The 21822-nt window shown below is 32.4% G+C and overlaps 1 protein-coding gene across 1 annotated transcript in view; it reads right to left on the bottom strand.

The window, feature by feature from the left end:
* The window catches only part of LOC125666178 (slit homolog 2 protein-like), a 90868-nt gene that overhangs the window by 54568 nt on the left and 14478 nt on the right, over window positions 1-21822 (bottom strand). Inside the window, exon 2 of the mRNA XM_056151370.1 lies at window positions 808-879. The gene's annotated coding sequence lies outside the window, so the exon portion shown is untranslated. The remainder of the gene's footprint in view (window positions 1-807; window positions 880-21822) is intronic.

The following is a 21822-nucleotide window of genomic DNA, read 5'->3' as shown; positions in this document are numbered from 1 at the left end:
TATAAAATCAGGTCAGCTAACAAAGGAGCATAATTCGTACCCATGGTAATTGCAACAGACTGTTGGAAGACCTGATCACACAATGCCGTTAATGTCTACTTTCAATAAAATATATAAGTATGAAGCACAAGTGAACGACTCGGTGGTATCTTATTTCGAGCTCGCAAGGAAATATGGAATCGACATATGCATGAAAGGTATTATTGCTAATAAATAAAACGTTGACGATACATCTAAATGTCGAATTGAAGGCCACAATAAGATAGTATTTGTTCTCACGGTAATGATGTAATTGGGCAATGAATGAACTTTCACCAATAAATGATTATTTTTGATACTAATTATAAATGATTCTATTTTATATGATTTCTTGTTCCAGTTATAATATTCAAAAGGAACCCGTGTAATATCCAGAGGTCCATATTTAGCCTTCTCTTCATTTTGTATCATATGGAATTTATGAAAAAAATCTCACAGTTCATTATCTTTCTCTTTTTCTCTTCTTTACTGATCACTGTTTGGTGTCTTGACCTCATCATGTACATTAAGTTTTCACACAATATCGCATACCAAGATGTCAAATGTATTATCAATACCACATATGACAGTAACTGCACTATAACTATCCATCCGATGATTAATGACAGTATTACAAATAGATGTTTTAGTAATGTATGACGGTCTGAAAGAAAATGTGTATCATTGACAGGGTCACATTTCCAAATCCGTACACTGTTCGTACAATTCCTCTGATTAACATTATTAACTTGTGGTACAAATAATCGGTATTTTTATACATATACTTACAATGTCTGAAGACTCGTCAACGCATCAAAGGTTCCAGTCAGTAACGTTGTTATTGTATTGTCATGCAGGTATCTGAATCATAAATGTGTAACGATTAAGCTTAGTTGATTAAAGCTACAATGCTGGAATATACTATGTAAATTCAAAATACAAGAGAATGGTATTAACAATAAATATAACTTTAAACACGAGAACTAGATCAATCAACAACAGTTTATCTATTCTGTAGCAAATATTTCCAATGCCATGTCAACTCAGAATAAGAACACCACATACTCCCCACACTCCTTTCATATTTGAATATTTTTCCTTTACAGAACATAAATGTCAATGATATACGAACACATCAACTTTATGACATTTGAGATAATTTCAGGTTCTCCACCGTCAGCTTCCTATATCTATGTAGCGATATCCTATTATCATACATGTATGTATGTCCCCAATTTATTCCATTCAAAGCTGCATTTTCTCTTATCGTCACTTTAGTTCCTAATTTTGCACTGATTCAAAACAAGTTTTCAAACTAAACTTTTAAATGATAAAGACGTACAGTTTACAATAACTTATATGAAAATGTGCTTGAAATGTGTTCCCATGTTGAAAAGGCTTATATTTACTCATCCTTTTAATCTCAAACTGTTAAAGAACTGTTGTACGCATAATTATACTATTTTGATAGTATTTTCATCCATGCATGTTGTGCTTTGAGGAATAATTGTCTATCAACTCAGAATATGTAGTCATTTTGACAGAATGCATGTCTCCAAGATTTACTTCGTCACCATTTCAGATTTCAAAGATGTTTGTAACAATTTACAATTCAAGTTAAACTGTCCATACAATTTCATCCTAAAAAGAACGTCAAAAACTCACAATGTATCAAATACAAATCAGGAAGTGTATTAATTTTGTCTAAACATCTAATTCATTGAAGGCGTTATATACTAGTATGCATTGATAAAGCCAAAGATGACAGACGGAATTTTTGGAGGCATAAAATTCATGTGTTTATTATTTTCGCTTTTTCATTCTTAAAATTATTCTTTTACAAACAATGCGTAGTTAAATATTTAAAACATCCATTAATATTGTTTCTCTATTCATTTTTCAGCTTTACTCAACCTCACCAAGAAGTAGATAGTATCTATATTGCTATAATTATATAATCGAGTATCTAATTCATCTTAAATCCTCTTTCATTTTCAGTGTTAATATTCTAAACGTTGAATCACATCTCTGGTGTTTCCAGCGCTTCGTCTTTACCCTTAATTTAAGTTTATATTTACAATGAGAGAGTAAAATTCATCAGTGTTCATCGCCTTCATTTGTTCATTGATCACTGTTCAGAATCTTCGCATTTTCATCTTACATGTAACTATATCACACAACACGACTTACTATGATGTCATATATGTTATCAATTACTTTTACAATAACACCTACACCACTCTGATTCATGAGATAATTAATTATTATCAAATTAGTCATCTACAGGTTTGTGATCATCTGAATGTTTCAATGTCAGGATGAGGTACATATATCAATACCGTTTTCAAATTAATACAACTTTCCTGCACTTGCTCTCATCAGCATGGTCCAATTCTTATAGAGATAATTTATATATAGATATAGGTATATATATAAATATACATTGCCTCTAGTTTTGTGAATGCATCAAATAAACTTTCAAGATTTTACAAAGTATTACGGTTAATTGTGGTAATAATGATAATACTACGCGGGAAGGTTAAGGATTCCCTTATAGAATATCACAATGCACTTTATGTCTTTACTTCTCTGAACTACCAATATATGACGTCATAATGGAAAATGACGTCACGTCACTGCAAACTTGAGCTGTTATGACGGGGAGAGTGTCAAAATCTTTAGGCCTTATTTCAAACTGCCTATAAGATGTCAGAACGCTATTGCAAACTTCACGAGTCTGAATTGTATTTTAATATCTTGTATGTCCGAATATTTCAAAATAGTTGGTTTAATTACCCTCGATTGAAATTCAGCGTGTTTACACTGCTTTCGAAAAATATACTTTTGAAATGTGTTTTGTTTTATACCAGTGATAAGAGGTAGAATTTATGATGTGTTTATAAAAGAGTCTAGCGCAGGTAATTTATGAGGATTCAATTGAGATATATTACGGAAATCGAAAGAGGAGTTTGTTCTCTAAACGAATCTTGCTTGGTTAAATGTGTGATGGCTTTGTTTGAATATAGATTACCCTCAAATGTGTAGGTAAGTATGTCGGTAGGTTGAACCCTTCATGAAATACGTGTATTTTGTACGCAAGTAATACTACCATTTTCCCAAGCAAATTTCGGGTACACAAGGATACGGTGAGTTCATTTATCAAACAAAAGTTAAAAATAATTGTTAAATGAGCTGCACAGAAGCGGTTTATGTGAAACACTTCAAACAATTACAAATTACCGTCACGTGATCAACGAAGTCATCTGATATCATAGCAGATATGATAATATATAGCTGAGAGAGAACTTTCTATATAAATTGTCTGTACCTAAGTGTATAAATTACAAGTGAAAACCAAAAAACAGACATCGCAATCCAATGTATGTTTTGAACGTATTTCAAACTCCGGGAAGCCTTAACATAGCTGCGAATGGGATAGTTTCAGGTTCTCCATCATCACCTTCCTGTATCTAAGTAACAATACTCTATTATTACAGGTTTATGTTATCTATGAGTCCCACCTGATTGAATACATCCTAATATTATTTGCTGAATGGTCGATTATCACATTTGACATATCGAACCGAGTTGATATTCGTTGGTAATTAATGGTTAAGATGATAACCACCTAATTGGTCAGGATGTCACTTATTTTTTCGTTATTCGAAGCAGGGGTAACAACTTTTAGAAGACCAACTATTGGTTAAAGCAAAGGAATAACTAAAGTATGGATGGACAATAATATGTTTAAAGATGTGTACACAAATTATACAGGAATCATCAACCCAACTGTTCATTAGAGGGCGTTTAAGGTAAAATATTATCTAAATATTGGTTCTAAAGAAGATGTAGCCGAAGAGTAATGGGAATGATAGTGACGTTGAATTACATGCGCTTAACATGGTCAATACGATGAGGATTTTAGTGATGAAATTGATATGTGAGAGAACACAAAATGTTTCCAAGGTGACATAACATAATGAGTATCATGTCCTACAACGTCAGAGTAGTAATATCCTGCTACCGAAGGGATTTTCGTACATCATACCAGAGATATTACGGAACGTGAAACGAATTGTTTGAAATCTTCAGTGTTTATCGGGAGGGGGGGGGGGACTTTAAAGTTCATTAATGACCTAGACAAGCATTTACCATGAGATTGTCTAAATACAACTCTAGAACCTGAAATTCCATGCAGAATAAAATTTCTAAACTGAACACATAAATTAGAATTTCCCAAATTGTGTTAATTTACGCTAGGAATTTTAAATTAAGAATTCATACAGTATACGCTCAAGGCAATAGACGAAGTGTTATAGTGCAATGTGGGTATTGTAAAAGTTGCTTGAAATGTTCATATGTCTTTTGGAATGCGTTAAGTGTTGAAATCGCCGGTGTGTGTTATACGGATAGGTGTACATACATTTATTTTACGATTTTCTATACGGCAAGCATACGTTCTTCGTATATCTTTACACGGAATTGAAATTACGTATCCTGCATTGCGTAATGTTTCTGTATAGAAGGAAAAAAAAGTTTCATTTCCCAAACCTCGTGTGTTGATATCCACTAACGATAATGAGACGAGGAAAAGGAAAAGGATAGAGAAAACGGAAATTGTGAATTTTACAACTTATTTCAAAGTATCACACCGGCAATTAGTTGTACTATATAATACTATAAAAGACAAAAAAGTACAATCATTCTGCTAAGTTAATTCAAAATAACACAGTCGGAAATGTCATATGTTATCAGTCTCGTCTGCTGACACCGGAAAAGCAACAACCTACGTGGAATTTTCTGCGGTTGTTTTTCCCGTCACTAAGACTACCCTCAAACCCACGTGTTTTTCACATGTGTGCAAATTGCCTGAAAGTGCACTTCAGGATGTAATCTCAGCTATTAACATCAAATAGTTCCTTTGTAGACAATTCGTTATTTGTACAAAATACACAGAATCAGGGGTACAAGAATGAAGAGAGAAAAATAAGGGGAATGGGGATTTTTTCAAATATGAGGAACTACCATTGACAGAATTCATTATAATTGGAGAACTACCGGTGTGATGCCACACGGTTCACTTCGGTGTGACCGGTCCACTGGAGGATGCTTATTCCTCCTAAGCATTTGTTCACAAATCTGGTATATCCAGGGATCAATCTTTGCTAAACTCTTAATTTTGTATTCCTTATAGGAGTCATGAGATCAACATTATTGCAAATGAGATGATCATATTATTCAGATATATTGATTGGACTTTATTCAGTCAACTGGAAATAAGAATATACTAGTAGTTCTCACATTTGATTTATATTTCAATATGTTTTATTTACAGAGCGGGGATGGTAATTGTATACGAACACATCAACTTAATGACAACTTTTGCATTGGCAGATATATATTTATTTAATTTGTCGTTGTTTATACTTATTTTACATAGACAAATGAACATTTGAGTTGTAGATGTTTATAATTTCTTTGCATAGGTAGATAGATATTTCATTTCTAGTTGTTTATAATTATTTTGATAGGTAGATACATATTGATGTAAATTTTTAAATGCTACTTAATTTCACAAAGAAGATGGTTATTTACGATGCTAATTAGGTTTTATCTTACGCGGTTTCGTGTTCCATGATGGCATTTATGTAGCAATATTCCATTATCACCTGCATATAGTATTTATATATCTCAACTGCTTCGATATGCAAGAGATTGTTCTGGGTATAGTCAGTTTTTAAATCGAGGTAAGCTACTGACAAACAAGTTGATGGTACAGGGATTTCAACAGTCTCGATTGAAGTCAGCATTTTGCAAATTCCATTGTCGTTATAACGATTTAGTTCGTCAATACAACCTTGGGTCAAATGCTTTCTGACGTATTTCATACCGATTGTTAAGCCGTTCTTGGCACACTGATATGACTGCGGATACCTCCGTTTACCTGATCAGGATATGGGGCTCACAGCCTGTGTGACCGGTCAACAGGGAGTGCTTACTCCTCCTAGGCACCTGATCCCACCTCTGGTATGTCCAGGGGTTCGTGTTTGCCCAACTATCTATTTTGTATTGTTTGTAGGAGTTATGAGATTGAACACTGTTCGTTATCTTCACCTTGCATCAAAACCAACCTGTGATTTTACCAGAGGTCCGTGTCAACTCTTTTCTTGATTTTGTATTAGATGTGGAATTGATAAAATTCATCACTGTTTATTAATTTCACTTGTTCATTGATCACAATTCGGTATCTTGACGTATTCATCTAAGCTAAATTATCACACAACATGCCTTATCTAGATGCCAGTTACAGGTTATCAATGACACATACGACATTACCTGCACTTTAATTATTCATGAGATGATAATTAATTATCGTATTACAAGCGACTGATGCAGTGTTTTAAGAGAATCTGAAAGTTTGTGCGATATTTTTAATTCCATACACTTCTCGTACAATTCCTCTCATTGACATTATTAACTTGTACAAATAATCGGTACATTTATAGATATGTCTGTAGATGTGTCAGTGCATCAAATATTCCATTCGGGAACGTTGTTAACTTATTAGAACTCAGATATCTGAATCATAAACATTTCCAGATTAAGCTTAGTTCATCAACGCTATAATGCTGGAATATATCATTTTGTAAATTCAAATTCAAGAGAATGGCATTTACAATAAATATGGCTTTAAGATTGAGGATGAGACCCATTAACAACAGTTAATTTATTTTCTAATAAAAATGTCCAATCAAAATCATATTGATTACAAATTATCCAGTGAACTCAAAATAAGAACACCACATAATTCCCCACACTTGTTTTATATTTGGATGTTTGTCTTTAGTGAACGGAGATGTTAACATGGGTGTACGAACACATCAAGTTCATGACAACTGGAATAGTTAGAAGTTCTCTATCGCCAGTTTCTTACATCAATGTAGCGATATTCCATTATCACCTGGTTATCATGTCAATGTCAATGTCTCCCAATTGATTCAATTCAAAACAGCATTTTCTGCCTATGGCCAATTTGGTTTCTAATTTCACACTGATTCAAAATAAGTTTCAAAACTGAACATTTAGGTGAAGAGGATGTTATCTTCACATAATTTTCTATTCAAATGTGCTTCAAAATGTGTCTGCATGTTAGAAAGGTTTAATTTACCGACTTCATCTCAAATAATGAAATAACGTACTTAACTTCAAACTATGTTGATAGTGTTTCCACCAATGTATCTTGTGTTTCTATGAAAGAGGCCTATTACATTTCCCAAAATAAGTATTAATGTTGACAGAACTGTATCCAGACTCTACTTGCTAAACATTTTATGTGTATTTGTTTTTAATTCTTTTGCATAGGCAGATTAACAATTTACTTTGTAGTTGTTTTAATACTTTTTACTTAGCAGGTATACATTTCATTTGTAGTTGTTTATAACTGTTTTACATAGACAGATAACATTTAATTTGTAGTTGTTTATAATTCGTTTGCATTGACAGATAAATATTTAAATTGTAGCTGTTTATAATTACTTTGCATTGGCAGACAATTATTTGATTTGCAGTTGTGTATAACTGTTTTGCATTGACAGATAAATATTTGATTCATTGTTGTTAATAATGTTTTTTTCCATCGGCAGATACATATCAAAGTTGTAGTTGTTAATGTTTATTCTGCATAGGGAAATGTGTATTTCAAATCGGTATTAATATGTTAGTCAATTTCACTAAGAAGATGATTATTTACGATACTAGTAATGAATGGTTATATTTTACATGACTTCTTGTTCCAGTCATGATGCTCAAAACCAACCTGTGATATTACCAGAGTTCCATGTTTACCCTTCTTTTGATTTTGTATTTGATATGGAACTTATCAAATATATCACTGTTTATTATCTTCACTTGTTTGTTATTCACAGTGCAATATCTTGATCTCCTCATCTAAGCTACGCTATCACACAGTATAACCTATCAAGATGTCAGATATATTGGCAATGACGCATACGACAGTACATGCACTATGATTATCCATGACTTTATTAATAATTGTTTTAACAGCGAGTGATATAGTATTGGATAAGGATCTGAAAGACATTTTTTATCATTGACAAGGTGACATTTTGATATTCATACACTTTTCGTACAATTCCTCTTGTGGACATTATTCACTTATACAAATAATCTCTATTTTTATATACATGTTTAAAATTGATGTAGACTCGTCAGTGCATCAAATATTCCATCCGATAACGTTGTTATTTTATTATAACTCGGGCCTCTGAATCATGAATATTTCTCATTTAAGCTTAGTTCATGAACGCTACAATGCTGGAATATATCATGCTGTAAACTCAAAATGCAAGAAAATGGTATTCACAATAATAATGGCTTTAAACACGAGAATTAAATCCATCAACAATAGTTTACCTATTCTCTACCAACATTTTTCAATGATACTTACTTTGATTAGAAATTACCCAGTCAATTCAAATAAGAACACCACATAATTTTCAACATTTGTTTGATATTTATATCTTTTTCTTTACAGAACGAAACTGCCGATAGTATATGAACATATCAAAATGGATAACAAATGTGATCATTTCGTGTTCTCCATCATCAACTTCCTATATCTATGTTGAGATATCCATTGTCGACTGGTTATCATATCAATTGATTCAATTTCTGCATTTTCTGCGCATTATGAATATGTTTTCTAAATTTGCACTGATTGAAAACAAGTTTTCAAACTAAACATTTAGATGAAAAGTAAAATTTACAGTGATTTGTTAGAAAATACGCTAAAAATGGGTCCCCATGTTGAAAAGGTTAATAATTACTTTTTCTATTTCAAACTGAAATGTTTGTTCTACAAACATTATACTATTTTGATAGCATTTTCAACAAATCATGCGCTGCCTTAAGACACGGTCTATCCACTGTTCTCAGAATATGTAGTAATTTTAACAACAGATATGTCTCCAGGTTTTACGTGATCAGCACGAGGTCTGATTTTAAAATTGCTTTTTGCAGTATATAAAGCAATTCAAACTGTCCGTACACCGTAATAACAAAAAAGAACGCCATAAACTGACTATGTATCAAATTCAAGCCAGTAAGCGCATTATTTCTCTCTACACATGTTATTCACCGAAGGGGTATCACACTAGTCTGGCACTGATAAAGTCTAAGATAGCGGAAGAAATATAGGAGTCATAAGATTAACCACTGTTTGTTATTCTCACCTTTTTCTTCCTAACATAATTTACCGCATTATGTAGATAAATATTTCAAACAGATATCAATATACGTAAGACTGGTTCTTTATTCCTTTTTCAGTTTTACTTAAACTCACCAAGAAGTGGATGTTATATATGTGTTGCTATATATAAATGAGTCTCCTTTTTTATCTTAAATGCTTTTTTTTTAATTTCCAATGTTAATATTCAAAACTTTGAATCCCATCTCTGGTATTTCCAGAGGTCCGTCTTTACCCTTCTCTTAATTTTATGTTTGCATGGGATGTTTAAAGCAGGATTTATTCAAAATATTCTACGTAAAGAAACTCTTGTTGTGACCTTCAATTCAACATTTAGATGTATCGACGACCTATTATTTATCAACACTAATAGTTTTCATTCATATGCCGACTGGATATACCCCAATGAACTCAAATTAAAAGACAACACAGTCGTCCACTTCTGCTTTATATGTATCTATATCCATTGAAAATATATATAAACGGCAAACTAACAACTCAATGTTATGACACACGGGATTGTTTCAGGTTCTTCATTGTCAACCTCCTAGATTTATGTAACATTGTTCCATTGTCGTTTGCATATGGTTTATATCTCTCTAGTGATTCGATATAAAAGAGCTTGTCCAGACTTATGGTCATTTTTAAATCGAAGCAGGCTACTGACAAACAAGGTGATGGAACAGGAGTTCCAACAGTCTCATTTAAATTCAACATTTCGCAAATTATATGGTCATTGTAGCGATCTGGTTTGCTAACGCAACATGTCATTGGGTTAAGATCTCTCTAACCTGCTTCATACCGATCGTTAGAGCGTTCCTGGCACAATGAGTTTGACTACGGATACATTGGTTTACCTGATCAAGGTATAAGGCTCACGGTGGGAGTGATCGGTCGACAGGGAATGTTAATTCCTCCTAGACACCTTATCCCCCGCTTGTATATCTAGGGTCAGACGTTTACTTAACTATCTATTGTGTTGTGATTATAGGAGTTATAAGATTAATCACTATTCGTTACATTCACCTTTCTTAAGATTTACCATTGTTCATTATTATCAATTGTTCATTGATCACAGTTTGGAATATTCGCATTTTCATCTTTCTTGTATCTCAGAAATCCCAAACATGACTTATTGTGATGTCAAATATACGATCAATTACTTTTACAATATCACCTGTACTATTATGATTCATGAGGTAATTAATGGTAGTAAATCAAATTAGTCATCTACAGGTGTATGTTAATCTGAAATCGATTTTAATGTCATTGTCATGATGACTAAAAATATCAAAAATGTTTACAAAACAAAAAACTATTTCCTACACTTACTCTCATTAACATAATTTGTTATAGAAATAATTTCTATCCACATAGATATATTTATGGTGCTTCTAAGTTCCTAATGTATCAAATATTAATTCGGTAACGCTGTTCTTTGATTGTTACTCACGTATCCGAATCATAAAAAAAATCCCGATTAGCCTTAATTGATCAACACTACAACCATGAAATACATTTTTATGTAAACTAATTCAATATTCTAGAGAATAATATTTGCAGTAACTATGGTTAAACACAAGAAGTAGATACATCAACGATGGTTTATTTATTTTCTAACGATAATAGTTTTTATTCATATCTTAAATAGAGATAACCCAGTCAACTCGAGATATATTTTTTTCAAATTAGTTGTATAGTTGGATTTTCCCCGAACACAGGTGTTCATGGTAAACAAATACATGAACGTAATGGTAAATGGGACATTCCAAGGTTTTCCATCATCACTTTCCTGCACATCTTATTATCATATAATTATGTTCTCTTTGTATCCCAAATAATTGAATGTATCAGAATTTGTTCTGCTGATTTACAATTTCGTTTGGCATTTATTATTGACTCAAATTAGGTTTTCAAACTATGATTCTAAATCAAACAATTGTACGAATTGCAACACTTTTTAGGCAAATTTGCTGGAAAGCATGACCCAATACAGAAAGATGAACGACTGACTTATAATTAGCGATCTTATCTTAACTATAAAAGGATTATTTACTCAACATTAGACGATAAAGGCACCATGCACATAAAAGCTACATAAATATTGGAAACTAACGCTGAGAAAGCTAAACTAATCCCATTTGTCATAACTTGAATTGTTAGTTTGCTGTTAATAACTTTTTTCAATAAGGTATCTAAATGCAAAACTGATGTGGAATCTGTGATATCTTTTTTTTTTCAAATTCACAGGGATATATCGAATTGAAATATGAATGAAAATAAGTATTTTCAATCAATAAAACGTCATTGATATGTCTAGATGTCGAGTTGAAATCAACAGGAAGACATTTCTTCTTTGCATACAGAAACATTTGATTGAACTATGCTTCTTAAGAAAACGGAACACAATCCGTGTCCATGGAAATTTCAGCAGACTGTTGGAAAACCAGATCATCAGAGGCTAGGAGCGACAAGGAACTCTATCATTTTTTTTTTAAAATTTAAACTTTAGGGTATTCGTGCGTGGTATAAGAGTGATGGCTAACAAAATATTATTTTGGATTACTGATAACTAGATACGATTATTTCGTTTTTCATTTTTTATTGAAGAAGTAACTATCCATAATTTCTTAAAGTCTAGTCTTTGATTTATCGTGATGAATGGTTGTGTAACGTGTTGAAAAGTCATACAGTTTGATGTTGTGGGTTTCAGAAAATCTTCTGCGATTTCAAATCTAAAAGAAATCTTAAAATCTTTTTAAATACATTTTTGATATACACTATTTGTAACATATGTTATGGCACAGCATGCTTGGATTTTTTTTTATTTTACAGTTGTTGATAGTTTTATAAGAAGCAAAGATAGGGGTTTGTACAAATATTACCCGATCCAGTAATGTATCTTCGTTTGTACAGGTTTTTTGTGAAGGTTAGGAATCCAGTATAGGTACGGTAACTCATATTCTTCTATCCCATTGAATGGAATGTTAAATGTGTCTAAAACTGAAAATGATGATTTTGAAGATTTTCATCTTTTGATTACCAAATGTGAAATTAATACCAAATGTGTGTAAGATACAGGTGTGATAATGAGTCGTTTAATCAATGGAAAGATAATAAAATATTCCAGAATCGAGAAACTGAATATTCTACAGTTTTCGAATATGTTTAGTCTAAAAAAGGAATAGTACTTTTTTGTAAAAGAACTGGATGTATATTTCATATGAAATGGTCACAGATTCAGCATCAGTTCACAGAACAAAATGATACACAACGAAAAAGCAATTTCCCTGTATACATTGTGTACAGTATTATATGTACAGATACGTTGACATGTGTACATGACAAAAGAGGGGGGCTGCTTGTTTTATGTATTACGATTATTATTAATGAAACCAAGGATTACAGTTAGATCTTTTAATATTGGTATATCGTTGAAGCAGACAAAACCAAGTACTATATTGAACTGCACATCAACTGTTCACAGAATGAATTATTTGTGAGGCAAATACAAGAATATACGAGAAAAACAATTACGTCTTTGCATTGAGAGACAACCATAGATATAAGCGTGAAATACTTGTCAAATAAGTTTCAAATGACATTTAGACACAAATGTACATTGAAGTGTGGCATAGTTTTCTTTCAATTACAAATTGGGGGATCCGTTTATGCTCGAATTTGATGATGCCAAATTGCATGTATGTGTGAGGACATGTTCATTCACTGAAACTGCCTCGTTTTTGTACATACATGGGCGCTCGTCATTCGCAACAATTGATACCGATATGCTCGTGTATTATCCTCTCTCATTCAGAACTGCAATAGCTGTACCACACCTCTAATCTACCCCATCCCCTAAAATTAAACTTCTTATGATCACATAAAATGCATTAGTATTTCTTTTTAATGAAATGCTTGTCAAAAATTTTGGGAAGCCAAATTCATCTCCCCCTTGAAAAAAAGATACGCGCCGATTTTGTTGCAGAAATGTCATTCCTCGAGTTGTCTTTGAATTTTCACATTTGATAATCCGGATATTGTGTACTTCACTATCCAATTTCTGATAAGACAAGAAATGTTTCGTTCCACTCTTACACAAGAGTTCTATTTTCATGTTTACTTCTCTATCAAATTCTCTCACTTTGATGTTCCGAATGACATTGCTGAACGGCGAACAAACGGTTAATGTATGATGAGAGCATGGTATATGTTTTGTAAACGTTGCACGCGAGCGGTTAATGAACGGTGACCACACAGCTGTGAATGGCGAGCACACGGTGAACGCACTGTGAGTGCACGGACAGAAATAATGTTGAAAGCTTCAGGGAATGTAAAACTCTTCGTTCGCGATGTGTTTGCTTCCTCAAAGCGTTCATTTCTGCATTGAAATCCGGACCTCATCTACCATTAGTCATTATAGTTCGACATGGGGTTCAGTCAGAAATCAGGAAGACAAAATGAATTTTTTAATGAAAAGAACAAAAAATATTGTGTAGTAAAGTTTTTTTTTCTAGTTTTGATAGCAAGTAGGTTTCGAGACTAGCTCAATTTCAAATTACATGCTCAGTGTGATATTGATTTGAAAAAAAATTTCTTTTGATGAAATTGTGTAAAAAATGAAAAGAATCGCTGGATTGTTATGATATCAACTGCTGTTGTCTTGATATGTGGGTGTGAATTGAGAAACTACCAGTTGCTAAAGCAACGGTGTACTCCCATACGCACCAGTGGACACGGACTACATTTCTCCGATGTAATTAGCTTCCTTGACACACCTAGCCTCTCTGTGTCTTTGCTGTCAAACCTCGATTTATTTGAGTATCGAGCGGATATCAAACATACACGTACTTTCAATCAATTCAGCACAAATATTGAAACAATGCGCGCGCGTACCCCCTCCACCCACCTTTAAGCAAAACAATGTGCCATGCTTATAAACGTAATGTTTTCAAAATATCAGTAGCGTACAGAGAGAGAGAGAGAGAGAGAGAGAGAGAGAGAGAGAGAGAGAGAGAGAGAGAGAGAGAGAGAGAGAGAGAGAGAGAGAAAGAGAGAGAGACAGAGAGGTGAAAAGGTGACTGTGTGTATTTTTTTAAGGTAAAGTTCTTGCTCCAACAAAAAAATATCCAAGTCTTTTTTCTCGTATCATCCTTCGAAAATTCGAAAAATACTTCTTTCTACCGACAACTAGTACACCCGAGCACGGCGCAAAACATCTTAATGCATTGATATTTAGAAGCCGTTAACATGATAATTGTTTTTTTATCGATTAAATCTAATCTGTATATGAAATGGCTAATATATGTTTTCAAGCCCTAGGGCGCATATGACGTCACACATAAAGGCGCGTAAACAAGCGAAAGAAAATATGCATATCGCAAGATTTGAATTTCATTTTTTCAAACTCGAAAACTACGTAAAATATTTCATTTAAAACACATTTAAAGTAGCTTTAAGCATAAAAAGAATTAATTTTGCTGAAAAAATAAAATTTTTTTTTAGAAAAATGCGATGCGTCCTTTAATACAATATTTCCTTAAAGCAATATTTTCCCAAATTGTCGGCGGTGTGGCGATTTGGGATGCCGGGCGACGAATTGGGTTGTAACATATGACAATACCTACACTATAAAGATTCATGGGATGAATAACAAAGAGTAATTCACTATTGTATTGCAATATGATACATATTCTCTAATATTCAAAGGGCGATGTAAAAATAGAAAACGATTTCATTAGAAAACACAAGGATGGATTTTTCTGAGGTTGTTTTACCCGCCAATAAAACTACCTCCGATTCCACTTGTTTTCCACATGTGTGTAAACTGCCTGAAAATGTACCTCAATGTGTAACCTCAACTATGAACATCGAATAGTTCTTTTGTAGACAATTGGTTATGCCTACACATTACACAGAATTCCGTAATCAGGGGTACAAAAATGAAGAACAATAAGGGGAATGAGGATTTTTTTTAAATATGAAGATCTATAATTCACTAAATGTATTCTATGTGTGATATAATACGTTTTACTTCGCTGTGACCGGTCCACTGGAAGATGCTTATTCCTCCTAAGCATTTGTCCCCAACTCTGATATATCCAACTCTTAATTTTGTACTTCTTATAGGAGTTATAAGATCAACTTTATTAGAAATGGGATGATTTCAATTTCTCTATCGAACAGATTCAAAAGAAGTTTTTAAAACTAAATATGTACGGGTAACATGATATGTATCCACATCTCGATACAGATATGTCCCAATGTTGAAAAGTGGCTACCAATTTATACTTTACCTCAAAATATGAAAAGATTGTTGTACTCACCATCAGACTGTTTTGGTTGCACTTTGATCAATGTATTGTGTGCTTTAAGGAAAGGTGGTTTATCAACAATTCTGCGAACGGAACGATTCGGTACTAATATTTAAAACATTGGATCCTGTCTCGGATATTCCCAGAGGTCACAATTGATGTTTCTTAATTTAATATTGTTTATAGGACTTATGATATTGATTACTGTTCATTACTTCATTTTTTTATTGATCAATGCTTGGTATTTCCACTTCTTTATCTAATCTGAGCTATCAAGAATCGTCACGTATAGTGATGTCATACAACACCTACACCATTGTGCTTCATGCGATACATATGCAGTTGTGTTAAGTAGGGGCATAGCAATATGTCAGAGGAAAAAACCATTATCACAGATCAATTTTTGACAAATATTGTACACACAATCACTTTATACAAAAACATCATGTATATATAGTTAAGTGCATATTGACCTCCCATAAATTTTTCACCATACCGACAGTCTCTTCATCAGCTGTATATCACGTGATCAAATATCAAGATCAAATCGTACCGTGTATGTATAAATCGTTCCATTGGAACGATATCCAAATATTAATGCAAGTTGAAGTTAATATAACTTCAAAAAATGTTAATCTCCTAACTTGAAAAGTGATGAGAGCAAGGTTATCGTGACTTATAACATGTCTAATTTTTGCATTGAATATGCAAGATGTGGCGATTTTTGCATTTACGAAGTTGAACCTAACCTGAAAATCATGTTTCCTGTTGAAGCCACAACTTGCTCCCCTAACTTTCCTTTTACACTAAAGTTCACATGTCAAATAAATCAAACATCTTTCACTCAAAAACCTCGGGGTGTCGTTCCAATAATGACATTTGTATGTACAGAAACCCTGTTTATGCAAATGAGTTCATTGTGAAAGTCACTCTTTTACGTGCAGATTAGGGGCGATATCAGGATCACAATCTAATATGGATATTACTTTAGCATGTATGTTATATAAATAAGAAAATGAAAATAGTGCAGCATCAAAGAGAATTACAATAACCCATTTGAGAGAAACTTTTACACGATTGTGGTTTATTGTTTGACAGCAGTTGTAAATAACGAAACAGTATTTTGACATTTCGAACCGTAAAGGGAATGTAGATGTGTACGTCACGACCTTTATCATGACGTATTTTTGATTGTGGCGTCATGTAATGTGCAAGTGCAGTGAAGTACATTTCTACTGTACTGGTATTTATGAGGAAAGTCTTAACTCAGCCGCGTATGTATTGCATTTCAAGAGAGTAAATTATGAGTGTAGGGGGGTCTGAAACAGACTTCGTTTCATTGAAAAAGTGACGTTAAAAATCGATAAAAATTCAAATTGATACACTTTATGCAATTACTCTGATTGACATGATCCAATTGTCATACAAACAATTGACAAGTATAGATACTTAGAATACCTGTATATTCTTGAACACATCAAATATTTCATTAGGAAATGTTACTACGCTATTGGACTTCAACAATCTGAATCATAAGATAACTTTAGCTCAGTTGATAAACGCTACAATGATGATACATATATCGTGTATTTTTTTTCAGTACGCAAATGCATGACATTTGCGCTAAATATCGCTTTAAACGCTAAATTTAAATATGTCAACGACGGGTTTTCCTATGTTCTAACATTGATACAAATGTGTGTGTTGATTAGAAGATAGCCAGTCAATTCGAGATAAGAACAACTCGGAATTTTCCACACTTGTTTTGTATTTGCATGTATATATTTATAGAACACAGAAGTTAATGATAAACGAAGAGATCCACTTGATGTCAAATGGGATGAATTCTACATTCTCAACTTTCCACATCTATGTAGCAGTGTTCCATTATAAACTGGGTATGATATGCATCTGATTCGATACGCAAGAACAAGTTATACATATGCTCACATTGGTTTATAATTTTGCATTAACCCAAACACTTTTCACTAATATCATTCTAAATACAAAGAGATGTACTGGTTGCATTACATTATATGCAAACTTGCTTTAACATGGCATTCGATATTGGAAAGGGAGTATCAATTTATATTGATAAACTTTATATCATACTGTAAAATAATGTATTTAACTTCACACTATTTCGATAGTTTTTACACCAATGCTTTGGCGACAGGGGGCCTATCAAATATTCGAGAAATAAATATTTTGACAGAATTACACACATCCAAGCTCTGCTTGATCAACATTTAAATTGTAGTTGTTTACAAATGTATAATTCTTTGGCATAGACATATATATATATATATATATATATATATATATATATATATATATATATATATATATATATATATTTAAAAAGGTATCAAGAAGTTAGTCCATTTCACCATGGATATGCTTCTTTACTATGCTAATTATTAATTCTTTTATTGCACATTGTTTACTTGGTTTCTTGTTCCAGTGATAATAATCAAAACCAACCTGTGATGTTACCAGAGTCCTTGTTTACCCTTCTCATGATTTTGTGTTTCATATGGAATCTATAATATCTACCATTGTTTATTACTCACTTGTTCATTGATCACAGTTTGGTATAGTGTCCTACTAACTGATCACAAAGTATGACTTTTTGAGATAGCGAATACCAGATATATTAGTAATGGCGCATAAATATTCATGAGCTGATTAATGATTGTATTACAAGTGAGTGATGTTGTATTGTATGAGGATCTGAAGAAAAAAATATATATATATCATCAACAGGGTGATATATTTTCATATTCATACACTTTTCGTACAATTCCTCTCATTTAAATTATTCACTAGTACAAATGATCGGCATTTTTATATACTTACAATTCCTGTAGACTCGTCAGTGCATCAAATATTAAAACGTTAAAGGTATACGAAGGCATCAACTTTATGACAAGTATGATAATTGTAGTTGTATATCCTAATCTTCTTCTATCTATGTAGCGATAATCCATTATCATCTGGTTATCATATCTATGTCTTTCAACTAGAGCTCCCAAATGATTCAATGCAAAACTACATTTTCTGCTTATGATCAATTAGTTTTCTAAGTACACACTGATTCACAACAAGTTTCCAAACTAAACAATTGGATGAAAAGGATGTACAGAATTCATATGAACATGTCCTTAAAATATGTCCCCGTGTTGGAAATGTTTATATTTACTAATATTTTATCTAGAACTGTGAAAGGATGGTAGTACTCAATATTATACTATTTTGACAGCATTTTCATCGTTGCATTTTGTGCTATGGGTCATTTTGACAGAACACATGTTTCCAAGGCTTGATCAACACGTGGTTAGATTTGAAAAATCTTTGTTACAGTTTATAATTCAAATGTCAAATGAAATTGTACATACAATTTCATCACAAAAAAGAACGTCATAATCTGACTATGTATCAAATGTAAAACTTATATGGCACCAATTTTGATGCATCAGATGTGCATTTCGACAAATAATGTATCTCCATTGATGCCCAACCGAAATGTACGAAATAACAATGAAGTTTTAGAGCTATTATAGGGAAAACAGTGTGCCAAAAAAGTGAAGTCAAATTCGTCTAAGGATAAGAGCTATGCGTGAGGGAGATACTTCTTAATTTTGAAATGAATTTCTAAACTTTACAACAGCAATTAAATATGCATCCGTATTTTGAAGCTAGTAACAAAGTATTTAGCTACTGGACTGTAAAGACCCTCGGGGACTATCAGTCCACCAGCAGAGGGTTCGACCCAGGGGCCATAAAATACAATTCAGGAAGCGCGTTTATTTTGTCTATACATGTAATTCATTAAAGATGCATCACACTATTTTAATATCTTGATTGGAAATTATCAAGTCAACTGGAAATAAGAACATCACAGCAGCTCTCACATTTGTTTATATTTCAATATGTTTTATTTACAGAGCGGATATGTTAATTGTATACGAACATATCAACTTAATGACAACTTTTGCATTGACAGATAACTATTTATTTAATTTGTAGTTGTTGATAATTCTTTTCTATAGGCAGGTGAACATTTGATTTGTTGATGTTTATAATTCCTTTGCTTAGGTAGAGAAATATCCAATTTGGAGTTGTTTATAATTATTTTGATAGGCAGATACATATGTTTAACAAGACATCAAGATGTTACTTGATTTCACCAAGAAGATGAGTATCTACGATGATGATTATGTTTTATTTGACGTGGTGTCCTGTTCCAATGGTGATATCAAAACCAACCTGTGATTTTACCAGAGGTCCATGCCAACCCTTTTCTTGATTTTGTATTTGATATGGAATTGATAAAATTCATCACTGTTTCTTAACTTCACTTGTTCATTGATCACCATTCGGTATCTTAACCTCTTTATTTCGGATAACTTATCACACACTATGCCTTATCGATATGCCAGATACATTATAAATAGAACATACGACATTACCTGCACTCTAATTATTCATGAGATGATGATTAATTATTTTATTACAAGTGACTGATGCAGTGGGTTTTTTTTTTTTTGAGAATCTGAAAGAAAGTGTGTTTCATTGACAGTGCGACATTTTTAAATTCATACACTTTTCGTACAATTCCTCTCATTGACATTATTCACTTGTACAAATAATCGGCGCTTTTATAGATATGTCTGTAGACGTGTCAGTGAATTAAATAATCCATTCGGGAACGTTGTTAACTTAATGAAACTCAGGTATCTGAATTATAAATATTTCTTGATTAGGATTAGTTCATCAATGCTATAATGCTGGAATATATCATTTTGTAAATTCAAAATGCAAGAGAATGACATTTACAATGAGCATGGTTTTAAAAATGAGAATACGATCCATCAACAACAATTAATTTATTTTCTGATAGAAATTTCCATTGATAATAATGTTGATTACAAATTATCCAGTCAACACAAAATAAAAACACCACATAATTCCCCACACTTGTTTTATATCAGGATCGTTTTCTTTACTGATTGGAGATGTTAACATGGGTGTGCGAACACATCAACTTAATGACAACTGGGATAATTACAGGTTCTCCTTCGTCACCTTCCTTTATCTATGTAGCGATATTTCATTATCACCTGTCTCCCAAATGATTCAATTCAAAACTGCATGTTCTGCCTATGATCAATTTGGTTTCTAATTTCAGACTGATTCAAAACAAGTTTAAAACTGAAAATTTAGAAGAGGGTGTTATCTTCACATAATTTTGTATGCAAATGTGCTTATAAATGTGTCCACATGTTAAAAAGGCTTAATTTACCGACTTTATCTCAAATAATGAAATTAGGTACTTAACTTAAAAGTATGTTGATAGTATTTCCACCAATGTATCTTGTGTTTGTATGAAAGAGGTATATCAAATATTCTAAGAATAAGTATTTATTTTGATAGAATGCTGTATCCAGTCTCTACTTGATGAACATTTTATTTGTAGTTGTTTTTAATTCTTTTGCATAGGTAGATTAACCTTTACTTTGTAGTTGTTTTAATGCTTTTAAATTAGCAGATATACATTTCATTTGTAGTTGTAACAGATAAATATTTAAGTTTTAGTTCTTTATGATCCGTGTGCATTGGCAGATAAATATTTAAATTAAAGCTGTTTATAATTAGTTTGTATTGGCAGATGAATATTTGATTTATAATTGTTAATAATTCCTTTGCATCGGCAGATAAATAGTTAATGTATAGTTGTTAATGTTTATTTTGTATAGGGAAATGTGTATTTTCAAAGCGGTATCAATATGTTACTCAATTTCACCAAGAATATGATTATTTACGATACTACTAATAAATTGTTTTATTTTACATGACTTCTTGTTCCAGTAATGATACTCAAAACCAACCTGTGGTATTACCAGAGGTCCGTGTTTACCCTTCTCTTGATTTTGTATTTGATATGGAACTTATCAAATCCATCACTGTTTATTATTTTCACTTGTTTGTTATTCACAGTGCAATATCTTGATCTCCTGAGCAAAGCTATGTTATCACACAATATAACTTATCAAAATGTCAGATTTATTACCAATGACGCATACACAGGCATGCTTGCCACGTATGATTTTCATATGTGGATCATATGAATAGCTTCATATGAGAATCATGAAAAAGGGCATCATATGTGAATCATATGATGTGTTTCATATGATTTACATATGATTCACATATGTATATCAT

This window comes from Ostrea edulis, chromosome 10 (assembly GCF_947568905.1).
Source record: "Ostrea edulis chromosome 10, xbOstEdul1.1, whole genome shotgun sequence".
In the NCBI taxonomy this organism is placed as follows: Eukaryota; Metazoa; Mollusca; class Bivalvia; order Ostreida; family Ostreidae; genus Ostrea; species Ostrea edulis.
Note: the sequence above shows the minus strand (reverse complement) of the source record. Positions and strands in the feature narration are given on the sequence as shown.